At 41.3% G+C, this 21,168-nt stretch overlaps 1 protein-coding gene across 1 annotated transcript in view; it reads left to right on the top strand.

Annotated features, from left to right (window-relative positions):
• The first annotated feature begins 844 nt into the window (after positions 1-844).
• The window catches only part of DUSP16 (dual specificity phosphatase 16), a 99,594-nt gene continuing 79,270 nt past the window's right edge, over positions 845-21,168 (top strand). The window contains exons 1-2 of the mRNA XM_037023013.2: positions 845-1,106; positions 16,498-16,711. The gene's annotated coding sequence lies outside the window, so the exon portion shown is untranslated. The remainder of the gene's footprint in view (positions 1,107-16,497; positions 16,712-21,168) is intronic.

Here is a 21,168-nt window from a genome sequence, read left to right on the forward strand (position 1 = left end):
AGTTTGCCTGATAAATAGGTTTATGATGAGCTGTACTATCATTCTATCTTCCTTAGCCTTGGAGGGCGCCTCCCAAGCCACTGACAGCTGCCTAGTGACATTGGTTATCAAGGATTTCGGAGGCAGAGATCAAGGTCAACATGGGGCAATGACAGAAAGGACTAGAGAGCCCCCATTAGTAGGCTCCACTGTACGGGGGCTGGGGGAGGGCATGGATTCGAGTTTCAGCCACAGCATAATAGGCAGTCTGCGATGGTTTTGTGGGTAACCAGTGAGCTTCCCCGCTCTATCACTGCTGCTACCTTTCTCTTCTGAACCCCTTACTTTGACATTTTCAGGCATTTAAAACATCTTTTATGAAAAAGGCAGCAGAAGAGACCAATCATGGGGGAAACAAAGCTTTCATAGAAGTAGAATTTCAAATATTTCATCTGGGATCTCTTTGTTTAGCTACAAGAGATTTAGAGAGTGGATCAGAAGGCCTACATCTGTTCTGCAATTAACCAGGTGTATGCCCTTGGGCGGGCCATTCAACAACCCTGGGCCCCTAAGGAGGAACACCACCTTGCTACTTCCAAGAATGTAGGAGCCCCTGTGGGCTGCCCTGTTTTATGGAGAAACCCTGACCTAGGATCAGGTTATATTCTAAGCAGGACAGGAATTGTATGTAAGTTTGGAGGTGATATCTGTGAAGGCAGTTAGAATAAGCACCTTAGAACCTTGAAAGGACGTGTTGAAGGGCAGTAAGCCAGAACTGAAATCAAGGGCCTCCCAGGTTCCTGCCTCAGGTAAACCCCTCCCAGGTATTGGTTGAGCTGCTGTCTCACTTTCTTAATTCTGTCAGGCAGAAGAGGTCATAGAGGGTGGAGCTATGGTCAATGGATCATGTTCTCAATGTTCTGGAAAAAGGCCAGGGATAGCAGAAGGGCCAGAAGAGGAGTTCCCACTGCAAATTGACCACAGCTGACGGTCCCATTCTCTTTCCAGACTGGAAGGGACACAGGAGTCTGGGAGCTCTGGTATCCCTGGCTTCATACGTACCTTCATCAACTCAGCAGCACAGTCACCAACTTGGGCAAGGAAATCAAGATCTCAGACCAAAAGGGGTAAGTCCAGGAGATAACAAATGAGATGGGCTTTTGGAGATTTCTATGGGATCCATAACTATTTATATTTTGGGAGAGGAGGCATTCCTGTTTTTTTTTTTACTGGGATACAATATATGTAACATAAATTTTACCATTGTAACCATTTTTAAGTGTACAATTAAGTGGAAAAGCCTTTTTTGATGACTTCTGTTCTCTCCCTATGCCTATGTAGCTTGTACTCCCTGTTAGCAAAATTCCTGACTATTCTGCAGGGTCAGATTGCAGGGTCCCCATCTGTTAAGTTGGTTTGACTCCTTCAATAGGGGAACATTCCAGAATACCAGAAACAGTACAGAAAATACTCAGTGATCAGTACTCCTTTATGCAAGTGAGGTCCCATTTGCTGCTGTGTCCCTTTAATTTTATCTCTGCCTTGGCTTGATTAACTTGTCCAGAGCTGTGGCTTGCCCTTGGGCCTGCTTTGTTATGCTGCATTTTTGTTCTCTGTTGACTCCTGGCTCATTCTAACTATGAAAACTTATTTACCTTGGCATCTAACTTGTCTGCCCCTTCAGTGGTCCCGCATAGTTTATTTGTCAGATATGATTGATGGCTACTGCTCTCTACCTGGGTTCCAATCCCAAATCTCTGCCTGCCTACCGGTCACTTCCTCTGGCATGTTCCAGTTAACACCCTGCCAAGCAGATGGCAACCTGTCCAAAAACAACCACTACAAATCAGCTGCTCTTATAACCTGTCAGTCCCTGTCAAAAGTTCATAGAATTGTTTAGACAAGAAGCAAAGTCCTCTTTGATTTCATCTCCTTTCATTGCCCTTAGCCATTCAGTCCCTACAATCAACCAGATTTTCCTTCAAATATCAATCATTGTTTCTGTCCTTCCTTCACTCCCCTCATGCCCATTTCCAGGTCCTTACCACCTTTAATATCATCTTTCCTGGATTCAATTTCCTGTGCCAGGCCAATGCCAGACCTAGAATGGTCTTTGTTAATCAATGAAGTCTGCTCAACCCTGAAGTTCTTTCCAACCCCTATCATATGGCTTCTTGCCCTTATCAGGCAGTTAAGTTTCCCCTAACTTGCTCCCATTTTAGACAATCCTTCTCCAAAGCAGCTATATTACAATGGAAAATTTATTGGGCTTGGAATTAGTAGAACTGCTTCTGTACTCAGCAGAACCACTTTGGGAAGTTCACTGACTCCTGGAACCTTGGATCCCCATTTGCAAAATGGGGATAATAATGCCTATGTCATAGGGGATTTTACCAGGATTTAATGAGATAATATGTGTGGGGGCAGGTTAGGTTTGTGCTTAGAATCCACACTGGAGCTGACTCCCTGGGTTCAAATCCAGGCTTTTCCACTCAGTAACTATGTGGCCACAGAGCAAGGAGTCCTTAACCTCTCCGGGCTTCATCTTTTTCATCTGTGACATGGAGGTGCAGTGCATACCTCACAGGTCAGTGGTGATGATTAAAATGGCATAATATATGTAAAAGTGCTTAACACGGTGGCTGGCACATTGTAAGCTCTAATAGGTGCAAACTATTTTTATGTGCAAGAGACCTTTACAGTGCTTGACACCTAGTCTGCACTTAATAAATGTTTGCTACATTTGTTAATGAATTCATCTTACCCACATGATCTCACTGCACACTCATTGTTGCTATGTACATTTTGGTACCACCCTTCCTCCCAACAGATTGGCTGCCTTGGCTTTCCATGAATCTTCCATTTTTCTTGCCTTTGGTTATGGTGGTTCTCTTTTCTAGAATGTAGTATTTTCTCAAATCGGCCTATCAAATTCTTCCCTTTCTTTAAAGTTTAGCCTAAACCCTTCCTCCAGGAAACTTTTCCCCTCCTTACTCCAGTTGCTCACTTTTGTGAGCCAGTTAACCTGGATTTAGCATCAGATTCACTTAAATACTATTTCCTGTGTACTTGTTCTGTGTCTTCAACTTATTTGGAAAATATTCCTCAGTCTAGCATCATTTCAGAATTCATAGTAAGAGAGTGAATATTTAATCTACTAGGCTGCTTTACCAACTCAGACTATCTCTTGGGATCATTTTAGGAATCATTTAGATTATACTTAGGGTGGAACTTGGAGGAAGGAACACATCCTTAGTTGTCTGATGGTGAGGAAGGATCCAGAATTCTGAAACAAGTTTTCAGACCTACAGTCTCTTGTCAATAATGGCACATGAGGGTGGGCAGCTGAGGGGTTATAAGGATAAATGTCCTTGCTACAGGGACAAGGTCCTATAGCCTCTGGGCCAACTTACTGGAGAAGTGCTGACAGGAAGGTGTCCCCGTTCAAATCTGGTTCTTGCTGAGACTTTCTTTTCTTTACCTTTAACTAGTTTCTCAAGCATCTTACACCTTTACACAACATCTGCCCTATTGAGAAACTGGTTTTGTGTGAAACTTCCCATGGCTTGAAGCAAATATCCATGATGGTGTTAGCATACCACTTGGGTTTTGCCCCTCCCCTATGTGCCAATAAAGATGAAGTGGCATTCAGATGACGTGATATGAAGGACACCAGTGCAGCCTCCAAAGCTGAGAATGTTGGAACTATGTGAAAGGTTCACACCAGGATTTTGCAATTACTGAGAGGGCCAAGAAAGACTAGCCCCGAATGCAGGGTAAAGAATGTTGTCTTTGTCCTGTTCTCACAGAGCCTTCTCTGCATACTGCAGCCTGTGTTATCTTCTGTCTCTGGACTCCTGCAGTCCGTGTTGTCGAGGCTTCACAGTTCAGTCCTGCATTACACACTGTCTTCTAAAATTTGCTTTATGGGTTGTGTTCCCCTAGCTAGTTGTAATTCTTGAGAATACAGACCATCTCATGCTTTTTTGCTGTCCCCTGTGGAGCCTCTCAATAAAATTTACTCAGCTTTGGGCACAATAAGATTCTCAACAATGAATGTTGATGAAACATTTGACTTTGGAAACGTAAATTCATATAAGTGGCTCCACAAAGGAGAATTAGAAGACTTGCTTCTTTTTTAAAGAGGTGGACATTGGCAGTCCCATTATCATTTGTGGGGTGAGCAGTGACAGTCTCCTTTCATGGAACAGGGTGTGGAGACAGTATAGGGAGGTCACATGGTCCCAGAGCTTTTCCACTTAGGAGAGGAGGGGGTTCTGCCCAGTGCCTGAGACCCCTTCTTGTTTCCCCTTTCCCCTCCCAACCATGAAGGCCACGCAGTGAGAGCTGTGAGGGGCATCAGAGATTGTCTGACTCAACTCCCTTATTTTGTAGATGAGGAGCTGGAGCTCAGGGAAGAGCTGCTGAGGGTGGACAGAGGATGTGTAAGGGCTTTGGAGGCAGATAAGGTGGACCTGAAGCCCAGCGTTGCCATTTCTAGCCGTCTGTGCGAGTGTCTCTTCACATCTTGGAGCCTCAATGTCCCCCATCTTTAAATGGGTCTAACAGTGCCCACCTACTGGGACTGTTGTGAGAATTACACGAGATAATGCACGCAAACAAAGCACTTGGCATTAGGAGATGCTTAGTATTTGTTGGCTCTCCTTTCCTTCTCTTGTGTCCTGCTCCAAATCATAAGACAATTTAATGCTAGCTTTTCTCATTTTTCCTAAGCTAAATATTCTTGCAATCACTTACTAAAGCTGGCCTCCTACCCACTAGAAAATTAGGACTAACCATGTAAGACTTTTTAAATTACTTTCACTGGGAATTTGGACCAATTTATTTTGAGTGTATTTATATGTCTCAGAGATGAAAGAATTTGAAAGACAGGAATACTGAATTTCAGAGTGAAATTCAGAGGCACTTAGGTCTTACCATTTCCAACTATAGTCTTTGAACTCCTGGTACTCCTGAAATAGTACTGATGGCCTTTTAGCCCTTAAAAAAGTTCCAGTCTCTGTTATATTTACATGCTTTGCCTTGCAACCTGATATTTTTCACCTGTCTTTCTTAAGACATATTCTGCTGTCCATCAGTCATCAATTGGGGCTAAAATGAAAACACTGCCATTGAGGTTCTGTTGAAAGAAAGAAGTAATGAATTGGTAATGATCATGGGGGATTTGGTTGGGGGGGAATTCAGTTTCAGAAATAAAATGGACATTCAGATCACTTAAAAGAATTAGTGCTCCGTGATAAACCTTTCTTTCCATGCTGGAGAAGATTTACAAGATTCATTACTTCCTTGAAAATTTTTAGTTAATATTCATTGCATTTGGCTGCAAAGAAATCTTAAAGCAGGGAGCAGAATCAGGATTAGACCAGAAGAAAAATCTTAGCATGACATACCTCCTAACTGTGATTATTACAATTATCAAATTGTGATTGGTGGTTCATCGCTTGGTGACTGGGATGTTAGGTCCTGGGACAAAGGCAGACAGAAAACGCAGGGGCAAACCTCCCTGAAGCTTTCTTTGTGGAAGGTGTGAACCTGTGAACATTAGACTATGTGGCAAAGGGGTGTCAAAGTTGCAAGAGGAATCAAAGTTGTTAATGAGCAGACCTTAACAAAGAAGGATTACCCCGGATTATCCAGGTGTGCCTGATGTAATCATAAGGGTCCTTTAAAGTGGAAGAAAGCTGCAGAGAACCAGAGAGAGGGTTGGTGAGGTGAGGACTCCACCCACTGTCATTGGCTTTGAAGGTGGGAGAAGGGGCTGTGGCACCCCTTTGCCATGTAGACATACCTCGGTGACCTCTCATCTTTTCCAAGTTTTGTAGCACAATACTGAATCCCAGAACTATAATAAATTTATGTTGTTTTCAGCCACTGAGTTTCTGGCAATTTGTTTACAGCAGCAAAAGAAAACCAATCCAGAAGGTCTGTTAAACAAAAACTGACAGACCATCTTGCCCCAGAGATGCTGCCTGGCCTGATGAGATTTCACACAATGAAATCCCCAAAGGGACTGAGACATAGGGAGAGGCTGAAGGTCAATGTCAAGGGAGCAAGTGATTAGCAGTTGGTAGAGTGCTTCTCATGTTTGGCATCATAAGGGACAGAGAGGAAATATAAACTCATAACCTCCAGGAGAGACAGTATTAATAGCCACACTTGGTATATGTATCACATCTTACATTTATAAAGGGCTTTATTTAAATAGTCTCATTTAATCCTCCCATCAACCCTATGAGGTGGACATTTTTATTATTCCATTTTGTAAGCAAGAAAACAGAAGCTTAGAGAGTTAATTTTCCACAAATCAGACAATAGTTAAGTGGGAGAATGGAGAATCAAACAGATCTGGTTCCATAGCCTAGGTTGTCACTGCTTTGACATTTGTCCTGCCTGGAAGGTCATTCACCTTGGAAGTCAACACATGTAGAGATTATTCCTTAGGGTAATTTCTACTAAGAAGTGGAAGTTGTAGGGAGAGGTGCTGGTAATACTTTGCAGTGGGTATCTACTCTCTATGTGTCTGTTTCTCATGAATATGGAATCTTCCGAGAACGTCCTTACTGTCAAAAATGTCACTGGCTAGTGGTGGCTTCTTGATGAACATTGTAAGTTTACTGTTCACCCAAAGCCTAAATCTGACATGTCTAAAATGTAGCTCAACCCTTACTTCAAGACCTCCACCTTAACTACTTTTAAGAATTTCCTTATTAATCCAGTCATCTAGATTCAACAGCTATAAAAACAATAACAGCTAACACTTACTGAAAATACATTCCAGTTATCATGCTAAGCGTTGTAGACGTCATCCACTTTAATCCACCCAAGAGCACTTTGAGACAGATACAATTATTAGCCCAGTGTATAGATGAGGAAATTGAAGCCTACGTAAATTGCCAACGGTGACACCTTAGCATCATCTTTCATTACTCATCTCCTTTACCCTCCACGGCTCATGAATCACCAAGTCCTCTCAATTCTCCCATTGTACTGTTTGCTGCACTGGTTGCTTTCTTGCCACATCCACTGCCACTGGACCAGCTATGGCCCTTTTTGACTTACGTGTGAATTGTTGCCAGTGCCCATTGTGGTCTCTCTTGTTCTATGATCTCCTTCCTTAAATCTTCCTTTGGTCAGACTAAGCCACCTAAAATCCCATTTTTATCCCAACCATTTGCAAGTTCATCCCTTTAAGCTGGAGAAAACATACCCAATGTCCCTTGTGGATATCCTTAGTGTGATAACAGCAATATTTTTTTGAGAAATTAAATAACTTCATTATATTAAAATTAAAAGGAAAAGAGTTATCACTATAGGTTGAAATTATAGGACAAGATACATAATAAAGTTAAGCAAACATTGTATCCTATAAATGGAGCTTCAACTTCATTTGTTCCAGAGTGGGAGCTCTCTCACTGATCTTCTGACCATCCCAAATATGAAATTTCATGTTTTAGAGGCAAACTTTTGCATTAAAAAAATTATATTAATGTGCTTGGTGTTTTCTGTGTATTCATAAACTCCATTATTCATATTAAAATAACAAATGTACATGGTAAAAGAAAAAGTGAATCAAAATACCACCAAAGGACATAATATTAAAATTTTTTTATCTCCTTCCCAAGGTAAGATGATTTGCATTTTCTTCTTTTCAGTTTACACTCTTCTGTAATTTACAGACTTTTAGCATTGCATAGGCACTACTTTATAATAGAAAATAAGGGCAGTAAAGCATTTAAAAAAGGAACCAAATTTTCCATCATTCCCTGCTACTTATACTATAAAAGCTAAATTCTTTGGCTGAGGCCCTATGTAATCTGGCCCCAAACTGCTTTCCAGGCTTATTATATACTATTCAATACAAATGTTCTGCTTCAGTTAAACCATTTTAAACACCTTTTCCCTGCTGTGTCTCCAACTGTGTGTTTTCTCTTCCTGGAATGGGCTTCCCCATTCTCTTTTAATATCCCAATTTAATCTATTGTTCAAGATCTAAGTCAGTTCTACATACAGCCTTTCCTAGAAAGGAGGGAATCATCTGTAGTGAGTGTTTACCATGTGGGCTCTGTACTATACTTGGGGCTTCCTTTGGTATTCATTGGACCCTCATAGCAGCCCTGGATGGTTGGTATTGCCTATCTTATTTACAGATAAGGAGACTAAGTATCCCTCAAGTCACACAGCCAGTATGTGGCAGAGCTGGAATTTGTAGCTGACTGATGCTGTTCCCCAGCTTGGTGACCTATCATGTTTTCCAAGTTTTGTAGCACATATCTTAGTGTGACTAGTAATCACAGAAGTGCATTCTTAGATAGTGGCATTGCTTATAATATTAAACTACTTGTTTTTTATATTATTGTTCATTTTCTTAATAGAACACTCTCAAACTTGGGTTTGATTTCTCACTTGCAATTTCCTAGCTATTTATCTTTGCACTAATTTCTTAACCTTTCTGAGCCTCAATTTCCTTCACTGAAAAATAGAAAAGATAGTTAAAATACCTAACTTTTAGGGTTGTTATGAGTTAAAAACCCAGTACACACCTTGTACAAAAGAGCTAATTGTTGCATTATTTAATATGGTAATATTAGTTTATTTTCAAACTCCATTTAATTTCTAGTTTCTTTATGGTAGTGATTTGAGATATTTCTAAAAGAGGACTAGACCTTTTTCTCAATACATTAAAAAGCTGAATTTACACAAAGTTATAAGGCACTTTTTAATCAAAAACTGTATTTTGCTACTTGATCAGAATAGCTTACTTGCTGCTTAACCAGCATTGAATAAGAGTTCAGTTACTGGCTAAAGACATTCCTAAAGATAAATATTTACATTTAAAAATGTGGATGTTGTTATCAAATGTTGTTATTGTTAGTCTAGAAAGTCACTGCAAATTTTAGAACTGAACACACGGAGAGCCATATTTACTTGGAAAATAAAAAAGCATCTTAAAAAAATCGCTGGCCTTCAACAACACTCCCCCTCAATCCATATTCTTTACATCAGAGAGAAAAGGATATTCATTCCAGCTATTTTCCTAAAGGGTAAAATGAAAAAAAGCAAAATTCACAAATATTTTTGAGTCCTTTATATTTATGACTTGCCCCCTCCTACCACCATCATTTTTTTCCTGGTTATAAAATAATTTTTCAGACTTTTGAAAGATAAATATACCTGGTATTAGAAATGATAATATTTTTATTCATAATATTTTATGCCACACTTGTATTCAAACACTTGTCAAAATAATCTTGACAAAAACCCCAAATGTGTGTTTACATAATACTGAAAACAAAGTTTGGGCTGTAGAGAGCAAAAGTCTATCTGCAACTTTCCTGATTGCAACTGAGAAAATTTCATTTTTCAGGTACTTCTATAATACCTGTTTGTTATGAATTATTTGATCAAGCAAAACACACAGTCTGGTTATTAGGTCATTAAGATCTTTGTCTGAAGCTAGGTATTACCCCCCTTTTTTTTCTCCTCTTAACAGTCAAGCTTCTGGAAAGAGTAGTTTCTGTTCCACTGTTTCCATTTTCTTTCATCTCATTCCCTTTTTAACCCACTGCAATCTTGCCTCTCCAAGTTTCTTCTGTGAAACCATTCTCTCCATGGCCACTGTATTGCTAAATCAACGACTTTTCAGTCCTTACCTTATGTAGCTTCTCAGAGCATTAAGCCCCTGGAAACACTCTCCCTGGTTGAAACTCTCTTCTAGGCTTTCTGTAATAACTATGTCCAGTGCTTTTTGATTTTTCTATGTCAGCCTTCCTATAAGCTTCTTTTGGACAGCCTCTTCCTTAAATATCTGTATTCCCTTGAATACCTTCTCCTCTTACTCTCCCTGTGTGATGGTATCCACTGGCCATAACTGCAACAAAACATGGCCACGAATCCCAAATCTTTATCTCCTACCCAGACACAGCCCCTGAGCTTCAGACCCATACATGCAAACAGTCAGTTTCTCTTGAAGTTCTGAACTCAACATGCTTAAAACTCAACTTCTTACCTTTCCCCTCATAATTTAAGAAGCAGCACCACCACCCACCTACCTGCCTACGTAAGCAGCCCAGGACTCATCCTGGATACCGCCTTCCCCCTTAAACAGCTCAGATCTTCCTGGTCAGTTTGATTCCATCCTTAAATATCTCTTGAATCTCTCTTTTCTCCACTGACATTTAATTCTCTAACTTGTACAAGTGTCTCCTATCTTGCTTTATGTCTTCCCTACCAAACCATTCTATACATAGCAAAATGCAAATCTAAAACTGTCACTTCTCCTGCTTAAAGGCTCTCCGGGGTTCCCCCATTGCCTACCTTGAATAAAGTCTGAGCCCTTTGGCATAGCATAGGAGGCCCCTGTGATCTTGATTCTGTTTAGTGGATAGGGCATGTTATCCAGATCCCAGCTCTTCCATTTACTGAGTGATCTTGAGCAAGTTACCAGTAAAATGGAAGCAGTAATAGTTGCAAGCATTAAATGAAGTAATTTTCAATAAATATTAGCTGTTATTTTAAATTATGATTAACGTCCTTATTTGTATGTCTTTGGAAAAAGTACTACCGTTTCCTTAAGACAAATTCTTAAAGTGGAATTGCTGGGTATGCATTTTTAAAGACTTTCGAAAACATTGCCAAAGTACCTGCAGAATTGTCACACCAGTCTACGCTTGCACCAGTGGTAAGGAGAGGGCCTGTTTCTCCACACTCCTGACCTAATCCTCGAATTACCCATTTTAAAAACTTGGCCAAACTGATAAGTGAAAATTCATCTAGTTTTTTTTTTTTTTTAGATAATTATTTTTTATTGAAGGGTAGTTGACACACAGTATTACATTAGTTTCAGGTGTACAACACAGTGATTCAACATTTATATACATGATAATTCTAGGTACCAGCTATCACCATACCAAGTTGTTACAATATTTTGACTATATTCCTTATGCTATACATTACATCCTGGTTACTTATTTATTTTACAATTGGAAGTGTGTATATATATATATATATATATATTTTTTTTTTTTTGAGAGGGCATCTCTCATATTTATTGATCAAATGGTTGTTAACAACAATAAAATTCTGTATAGGGGGGTCAATGCTCAATGCACAATCATTAATCCACCCCAAGCCTAATTTTCATCTGTTTCCATTCTTCTGAAGCATAACGAACAAGTTCTTACATGGAGAACAAATTCTTACATAGTGAATAAGTTACATGGTGAACATTACAAGGGCAGTCATCACAGAAGCTTTCGGTTTTGCTCATGCATTATGAACTATAAACAGTCAGTTCAAATATGAATACTCATTTGATTTTTATACTTGATTTATATGTGGATACATTTCTTTATTATAATTTTTAATAAAATGCTGAAGTGGTAGGTAGATACAAGATAAAGGTAGAAAACATAGTTTAGTGTTGTAAGAGAGAAAATGTAGATGATCAGGTAAATTCATCTAGTTTTTATAATTTGTTGATATATATATTTGCTAGAGAAAGGCCAGATATACACTGATAGCACAGAGCATTATTGCTATTTATTATTTCTTGGTTGTATATCTTTACCTGACAGTGAGTTTTTTTCATCTTTCAGAGCTGGGATTTTATACATTTTTGAACCCCTTTATCTCTCTTTTTCCTTCCATTTCCTTTGGAATGATCATGAACTAATTTAATTAAAGTGAACACAATTCCTATCAGACTTTTGAGCACTATATTTGGTCGTTTCTTTGTAAACTGTTAGGTGAGGTGTACAGAGTGCTGTACTGAGAGTTGGCAGAACTGTTTCTTGTACTAGTTTAGTCTTTAGTCCTGAACTAACTGTGCGTCCTTGAGTAAGTCACTTAACCTCTCCAGACCTTCACTTTTTAAAATTAAAGTATCATTGATATACAGTCTTATGATGGTTTCACATAAACAACAATGTGGTTTCAACATTCACCCATACTGTCAAGTCCTCACCCCCTCTAATGTGGTCACTGTCTATCAGTGTAATAGGATGTTATAGAGTCATTAATTTAGACCTTCACTTTCTTATATGCCTACGTAAGCAGCCCAGGACTCATCCCGGATACTGCCTTCCCCCTTAAACATCCTTCCATCCTTAAGGTGAGTGGGATGGTTCCACACAATATCTTAAGTATCTTCTAGCCACATTACACAGGCAAGATTTTTCTTCCATGAACTTCTTCAGAATCAAACTCTTGGCACATTCCCTATTACTTTGCTGTAAATGCTGCTCTCATCCAACACAGTGTCACCTCTTTGAGGCAGAATTCATGTCTTTTCCAGAGCTGTGATTCATTTCTGTGGCACCATGAGCCCTAGGACTATAGCAGTAACTACTGTCCAAAAAAAAGCATAGCCAAGACTTAAATGTAAAGTAGGTCTTACTCAGTTTGTGCATGTGTAATAAAATCCTTTGAAAATCTATTAAAAGCTAGGGACCCATTCATAGAAAAATATACATAAGCTTATCACACAAATTAAGCCCATCCATTTACTCAATAGGAATCCAGGAATCCTAGGCTGAGAACACTTGATTTGGGGACATTAAAGGGATCCCTGGAGCTTAACTAAATTATCAAGAGTGCTTTCTTTCCTATTGGAAAAGGGGGCTGCTAAAATAGATATTTATAGATTAAAATATTTTCCAAAACTAAACTATTATGCTTACTTACAAATATCCTCTCCCTAAATCAGATCATGTACTAATCTGCTTAAATCTTTTAGGATACAATGCAAACTTCTTACCATGCATTAAACAGCCCTACATAGCCTGGCTCCTGTCAGCTCTCATTTTATATTTTTGAGCCCCACTGCCTTCCCTTTTGCTCTGGCAACAGGTCAGCTCTCTACGATTCACTCTGTTTTTGCTGAAGAGTTTCAGAGTGGTGTTTACTCTGCCCAGACCACTTCCTGGGGTGCCATCCTGCAGGCCTCAGTTCAAATGTCCCCTCCTAATGAATGCCTTCCCTAACTACCTTATCCCCTACCCTCAATCATTTGCCATCACATCAGCCTGTTTTTTTCGTTTGGTTGATCCTGTCACAATCCTGGCCATTGTTTTTGTTTATTTGCTTACCTTCTTCTCTCCCCTCTAGAATGGTTCGTTCTAAGAGGAACGGGGCCGTGCCTCTTATTTGTGAGTGTATTCCCAGAGCCAAACACAGTGCCTGGCATATACTGGTAGTAGGCACTCAATTACCAATAGCTGAATGAATGATTAAACTTCAGCCAGGGATGGATTAAAACCTTAAGAGGGTCTAAGCACTCAAGATTTGGTGCTCCACCCCCATATTTAACTCTAAGTAAAAACAATACAAACTGTGTACCTACATGTACTGAAATGAAAACAGATTTTCTAGGTTATTGAAAGTAGATTTTCTAGGTTATCTGATCATAATACCTTGGTGCCCTGGCTTTGCTGGTGCCCTAAGTATATGAGCTCTCTGTCTGCTTTTGGGGAATCTATCACTCACTCATCCCCCCTTTAAACATGCTGGAAGCAGTTTTAGGTTAAGCTTACAAAACACCTTGCTGGGATTTTGATAGGAACTGTGTTAATTCTATCAGTTTGGGAAAAATTGACATGTTTACTATATTGGTTCTTCCAATCTGTGAATATAGTAGGCCACTCCAGTCATTTAGGTCTCCTTTAATTTCTTTCATCAGCACTTCATAAATTTTAGCACACAGATCCTGTACATGGTTTTAGAATTATACCTAAATACTTCATACTCTTTGGAGCAACTGTAAATGGTACTGTGTTTTTGTTCCCACATGTTTACTGTTAGCATATATAGATGCTCTTTTAGTAAATAAGGAGCAATGTACTCTTTAATGACGTAAACTTGTTCAATGTTAACCTGCTGGAATAATAACAAGCATTTTATCCTAACATTCAAGTACCTCCATAATGCACCTATGGATCTCTTAAATTCAGCCTAATTCTTAATTGCTACATTCCAATCTCTACTACCATTAGAAGGGCCTACTTGTCCCTCACCTGAACACACCTTATTCATTCTACCTTCAGGTCTTTGCTCATGCCATTTCCCCTCTGGCATAGTCCCTCCACTGAACCCAAATTAAATCTTAATTGTCCTTTAAGGGTGAGGTCAAAGCTCTTCAGAAGATGCCTTCCCTGGCAACCCCAGCCTACATGGCTCCTTTCCTCCGCTGGATTCTTTTAACCAATAGTGTGTGCCACTCAATCATTACATAAGTTTTTAATTAGTTGTAATCTATGTCCTATTTCACCAATTAGATGATATACACTGGGGAGGCTCCCATAATAGCTATCATGGCACCACATACATGGAAGTCACTCCAATGTAATTGTATCAATGAAGAAAGGGGAGAAAGGTTTCAAGATGTCTCAGTTAAAGTAAGGCTACTGGAGCTGCAGAATGTAAAGGGTATTCATATTCTCGTGCAGTCTTTCATCCAGGCAAGATCCCTGCTATCCATCTCTAGGACAAGGATTCTCTCTTTTCCTTTCTTCTCCCAAATCCCAACTCCTGCAACTAAGCAGTTTTGAGTTGCATATACTTTCCAACTACCCCTTGGAAACTGTTCCCAAAAAAGCAGGTCTCCTGTGAAAAGATTTTGAGACGTTTACTTAAAGAGCACAGGTATTGCCATTTAAGCTGCAGTAACATCTCCTGGCCACCAGAGGACAGGGAGCCGCGGGAGAGATTACTTCCCATCAGCAGAAGTGTTAAAGAGGTCAGAGGCAGAATGTGGGTTCTGCATCAGTGGCCTTCAAGCTTCATTGACTACCTGAAGAGCGGGCGCTCTCCCATCTCCGTCTGGGCTCCCTTACCTTCTCTAAAAGATGGGCCAGAAGTTCCCAGAGGCTTACCCCAATGCCAACCTTAAATGATTATCAATAATAACGAATGGACTTTAGTTGCAGGATTTAAAGGCAGAAAAGGTGTATGGAGATTACTTTATTTTACTAACCTGCCACAAACTTTCTCAGGTCTTTTGCCAATTAAAAAAAAAAGTCCCTCCAGCGATGTCCAAAAGGACATTCCACGACAAAGATGCCTTTAGGGAAATGTCCCAAATCTAGTACATTGCAAATGGAATATTTGAGGAGCTGGGCTTATGGGGCAGTCCACTTGCAGGGTGCTTTTCCGTCATTAATCGCATCTTTGTTATCTGATATTCACGTGAGTACTTCTCAGTAGAAGCAGCTTCATGCTCAAATACTCAAAGAACGCTAGAATAAAGCTCCGATTGTCCTATTCAGGGATTCCAAGTCCTGGTTTGTCACCACCTCAGGTCTCTAGATTTCCAAAGCATGTAATGTAGTCTCAAAACAGAGCTATTTTCATTAATCCAAATAAAAAATGCACTAACTCTGTGGAGTTCAATCAACGGGGTCTTGAACCTCTCACCAGGCAGTGAACCTCGGGTCAGATTTAAAGACGATTGTAGCGGCCCCATGCAGAAAACATTTTTAAAGAAAACTTCAGGGTGTTCATACTCATTACATTTGTATGTATAAATAAGTACATAGAAGCAAAGTAAGATAATGTTAGGAACATTCACGTGAGGGTTTCCAGCGACAGATCGCAGAATGTCCGACACCGGTGTGGCTTTTCTTAAAGTACCTGCACCTTCTCTTTCTTAGGAGATATAGCTGTGCCCTGCATTTTGAACTCGTCAGACTTTTTAAAGAGGGACGGTAATTCTCTCACATCATTGTTTGCGTTTCTTCATGCTGGTGAGGCAGCTGGAAGCAGCCCAACAGGGAGAAAAAGGCTCTGCGACTCAGTGGGGGGAGGTCCTTAAATACCTGCTGGGGCGCAGCGCTGAAGGCGCGCGGCCGGGGCCGGGGGCCGAGGGACGCCGGGCGCGCGGGCGGGCGGACGGGCGGACGGGCGCGGAAGGAGGAGGCCACGGGGTCTCCTCCGCGGGCAGCCTCGGCTCCTCCCAGCGGGCGCCCGCAGAACCTGCCTCGGAGTCTCCGAACTTCGGAACCGAGCGTGACCCGACCCCTCCCCGAGCGGCCAAACGGGGCGCGGGGCCGCGCTCCGGGCTCGGGCGGCCGCGGGATGGGCGGGCGGGCGCGCGGCCCCGCCCGGCGCCCACCGCCCTGCCCTCGCCTGTCTCCTCCTTTCCCCGGGGCTCCGCTGAGTTCATTCACTGGGATTGGTTTCAAGTGACGCCATCTCTTTATTTTTAAACCAATGACCTCATCCGCGCTTGAAGTTTCCTGACCAGCGACTCTTTCTCTTTCCCCCCAACCCCCCACCCCACCCCCCTTCTTCCCCCTCTTTCTGTGCATCCCTGTGTGGGGGGCTTTAACCAGTTTCTAAGCGATTATTATTACCTCTCCCCCCGCCCTCCGCTTTCCCCACGCACCCCCCTTCACCTCCCCCAGTTCTTCACCCCTTTCAACATTGTTTTTTCAAGGCTGATTGGGGCGGGGGGTGGAAGAGAAAGAGCGAAGAAAAGTTGCAAACGTCTCCTCTCCCCCTCAGCCTCCCGCCCCCAGCCCCCCTCCGAGGAGAAGATAATATAGTGAAAAGAAGAGGCGGCGGAGAGCGCGACGGGACGGACGCGAGCGGCAGCGCAGCCGCCCTCCCGGCCCCGCGGCGGCGCCTCGCAAGTCCGCGCGGCGAGCGGGGCGCGAGGGAGGCGCCGTGACAACGTTCGCTTCCCCCGGAGGGAGTCGGGAGGTCCACGGCCTCCAAAGTAAGTGGCCTCCGGCCGGCCGCGCGGACTGCGGGCGGGAGGGTGCGGGGCTCGCGGCGCCCACCGCGCCGGCCGCATGGACGCCGCCCCGCGCGCTCGTCCCGCGGACTCTGCCTTCCCGGCGCCCCGGCCGCCTTTTCGGAAGGCGGGGTGGGGGCGGCCGCGGCCCGGGGCCGCACCAGCGGCGGGAGCGGGGGTGGAGGCCTTGCTGGGGGCCGGCCCGAGCGGGCAGGGGGCGGGCGGCCGGGCGCCGGGTCTCGGTCCGGGCGGCCGGGTCCGCGGCGAGGAGCCGCCGGCGGCGGACGCGGTGCCTTCGCGGGCGAGGTTGCTCACTTCCAGGCGCGACTGTTACACAACACTCCTGCCAAGTGGGGCCCCGGCCTGACGGTTCCCATTATCCCAAATTCGCCTGCGGTGTAAGCAGCGAGGCCACCTGGGTGGTGACGGCCGTGCTTTCTTCAGCCAAACCAACCAGCCAGCCAGAAACTCAATTTTCATACCGGGGCCCGAGTCTTGGTGTTGGTGGGGGTTGGGGGAGGACCGGGGGTCCGGTGCGCCAGTGACTTCTTTATTTACACGAGAGTAAAACATGAGAAATAAGCCCACAGAGACAACCGAGGGTCTGTTTATCAGGTGCAGTTTCATATAATAAAACACCAGGGAGGGAAATATTTATGCAAAACTGGTTTTCAGATGCTGGGTTTATACCCCCAACCTCCCGCAAAAACACAAAAAAACAAAATTAATCTGATAATTAACTTGAGAAAATACAAGCAGGTCTGAAAATGAATGGGCACTGTAGAACTCTGAAGCAGTTTATTGAACGTCAGCTGCAAAGGTCTTCAAGTCTTGGGTGTCTGTTTGGAGAAAGCACACCTCTAACCAGCTTGTGATAAAGTGCAGAGGAAGAACCTGTTGCATAATCTCATTTGCCCTGGGGTTTGCTGTGCCGTCCCCTTGAATCATGGGGAAGTGAGTTAAGTTGCAGGGTTTTTAAAACTCTCTGAAGTTTTTATTTACTCGGTGCTCCGGCTGCCACTTCTGCTTTAAAAGATTATAAGTAAATACTCTGCTCTTACAAGTGAACCAAACCTAACAAACCTGTTTAGAAAATGACCAGGTATGTTTCTTTCCTCTGTGTGTGTGTGTGTGTGTGTGTGTGTGTGTGTGTGTGTGTGTGTGAAATCTACCATCAAGAAAGACCTGATGACTACAATTTGGGGAATTAGTCAGAAAATTGCCTCCTTATGCCACTCATTTTGTGGGGCTGTTTTAGGGTGCACATAGGTAACAACTGTTTCCACGAAGGATTTATATTATTTTGAACTTCATCAAGAAAAGAGATTTTTTTTAATTAAGAGAAATTTTTAAAAGAAAAAAAATAATTCTTACCCATGGAGTTAGTTACCTTTTAAGTATTTATTTTTCTTTGAGAATCACGTGTTTGGGTGGACACACAGCTTGGAGGCCATAATTGAGACTTGGGGAGTTCTGTATTTGGTGAAGGCAGCAACCTGGAAAAGTAAATTGAAAATTAAGAATTTTTGGGTTTGTGCAGGTATTTTAGTTGAAATGTGACTGGGCACTGTGACCTTTTGTGTGTGTGTGTGTGTGTGTGTGAGTGAGACTAACTGGGTTTGATAACTGGAAGGTTGCTATTAAAAAAAAAAGGGTTTTCTTTTTTTGGTTAACATTTACCATGTAAAAATTTGGGCTAAATAACACCAGCCTAAAAGTTGGTTTGTAGGTATAATGATTTGTACTTATCAATAAGTTCCACATGGGTAAAAATTAAAAATGAGTATTCTTAATTCTAATGGTAATTTATGGTGAACAGCGTATAGAAAAAAATTCTGTTCACGCGCTCTAAAACTACATCAGATGTTAAATAATTGAGTATCTATAAAGTAAAAATAGTCACGTAAAATTGAAGATTAGAGGTCTCTGTGGTCAAAAGATTATTGCCAGTAACTGGAAATGGGGCACAAGAGGGAGATCCTGTTAACCCAGTTCTGTTTCTTTTCTTCATACATTTAAAACTTCTTTGTGGAAGTGAGGCTGAGCTCAGGTCTGAGATGGGTGCAGAGTTTAGGCTGGGGTCAGGAGAGAGCCAGGGTTTGTTGTTTGAGTTTGTTTTCATGCTTTTTTCTATAAGTGCCTGTATTGGGAATGTAATCTCATAGTGTTTTTGGTCTATGGGATTATATATTAATGAAGCTGATTTATATAGCTGCCCAAATATTAATGTTTTTCTATTTTGACACCAGTCACAATATTCTACAAAATATAATTTGCTAGGCTTGCCAGTGTAATTTATACTAAAAACCCAACTTTTCCTAGAGTATCTTTTAAAAAAGTGGAGTTTTTCTATCCTGTGTTATTTGGACTAAAATTTTCACTGGATGTTTAATGTTTTTTAGATGCTTTGTGTCCTCAAGCAAATGGTATTTTAAACTGAAGAAGCAAATTAATTTTGGGTAAGCTGATTTGGATCAGAATCCCTAGGAAAGGGAGGAAATAAATCGGGGGAAACAGAAACCAGATTTTATGACGGATTTCAACAGATTAAAAAAAACTAGTTAAAAAGGTTTCATAGAAAAAACCACAGTTGATGCTTGATTAGCTTTTTAAAAAATTAACTATGTCAAAATGTAAAGCCAAGAGAGATATCCACCATCATAAAAGAAAATATTACTAATGTTGGCTTAAGCAGAAACATAATTAAGAAAGTAAATGTTGCCCAAAGCCACATATATTTATTCCAAAGCCAGATATCTTTTTTTTTTAAATTTTCTTGTGTCATGGATAATCTGATATCTTTGTACACTTCATTAGCCCGGATGATCAAGGATTGGCTATGTGAAGGCGTGAGGTTCCTGAAGGTTGGCTGGATTTAAAGAGCCTGACTCAGGCTTTACGAAGAGGCCATTCTCATACACTGACTGAGAAAGGGGGCTCCAAATTTAATAAAATCAATGACTGGAGAAAACAGGAGTGGTTTAAAAAGAAGAATCTAAGGCAGACTACCAAGGATAGGTACAAAGAAATGATGAAAGCTTGCCAGGGGTATGGTTAGTACAGGAAATGGGATACATCTTGTCAGGAAAGGAACAAGGCGTAAAGGAAAAACATACCCTCCACTACCTCAGCAAGAAGAAGGTAATGAAGTTTCACCTTCTTGACAGGGATTAGATACCTCATTTATAGGTACCACTAAAAAAAATCACAAGATTTTTTTATTACATAAAAGTTTGATTTGGGGGAGTGGGATGGATAAATTATGAGCATAAATTATATGAGAATGTAAAACTTGAAATTGCCAAAGATAAATTTAAAATAGAGGGGAACCCACTGCAATCTCAACTGAGTTGTTGGCATGGCAGGGATAGATGATAAAGAGTTGTAACTAGATGATAAAAAATTGTAACTATTAGATAAATTGATTTCTGGATTAACTGCAGATATAAATCAAGCAGAACATTTATTAACGGTGTACTATTTACATGTAGTGGATATACATGGGTCCATGCCCTTAATTAACAGAGAAAGATTACAAGAATTCTAAGGGAGGTATGTACATATGCAAAGATAAACAAGTGACAAATTCATGGTATAAAGGAGAAAGAGATTGGAGCGTTCCAGGAGGTAGCATTCATAGAGATAATAGAATTTGACCCCGTGTTTAAAGGCTGTTTAACTTGTGTGTGGAGGAAAGGAAGTGAGGCAGGTGGGGCAGGTGGGAACAGACCATCTATGTCTTCATTCAGCAAATTTATTTGGATCCTCTGTTATGTGCTAGATACTGTCCTAGGAATAGGGCATACAGTAGAAAATAAGATAAGGTTTTGCTCTTAATGGAACTTACATTCTAGTGGGGGAAGATGGGACATTAAACAAGTAAACACTACATGGAAATCTGATGTCAAATACTGATGCCTTGTGAAGATAATGATCAGCGACAAGAAACTTATAGAGTGCTAGACTCTCACTTATTCTGGGTGTAATCTATTTGCCTATGATATCCTGATGAATAATATTCATAGAGTAACTTTTTAATATTTATTTGCAGTCCAAACCAATTTGACTAGAAGCCTATACACTGACTTCATCTTTAACAAAATTTTCAAGAAACTTACGTAATGTTTTTTAGATTGAAACATGCAAACTTTGGGTTTTTAACTCATTAATTTTTCTTCAGTTATTTTGCTGCCATTTGCTAAGAATCTCATGTTTTTACAGTGAGGTTAACATAATCGTTTCTGGTTTACCTAGGATTGTGATGCGTTGGTCTTTAACTTCAGGCCGGTTTCTCCATTAGGAATGATAGTCACAATAGCGCAGTAAAGTGAAGCTAAATTTCAATGACAGTTTGTTTTGATGGTACCTTGTATGAGAGCACACAAAAGATGTATAGACAGTGTAAGCAAGCCATTCAGCTTCACTACCAGATGGGTAGG

This window comes from Manis javanica, chromosome 15 (assembly GCF_040802235.1).
Source record: "Manis javanica isolate MJ-LG chromosome 15, MJ_LKY, whole genome shotgun sequence".
Lineage (NCBI taxonomy): Eukaryota > Metazoa > Chordata > Mammalia > Pholidota > Manidae > Manis > Manis javanica.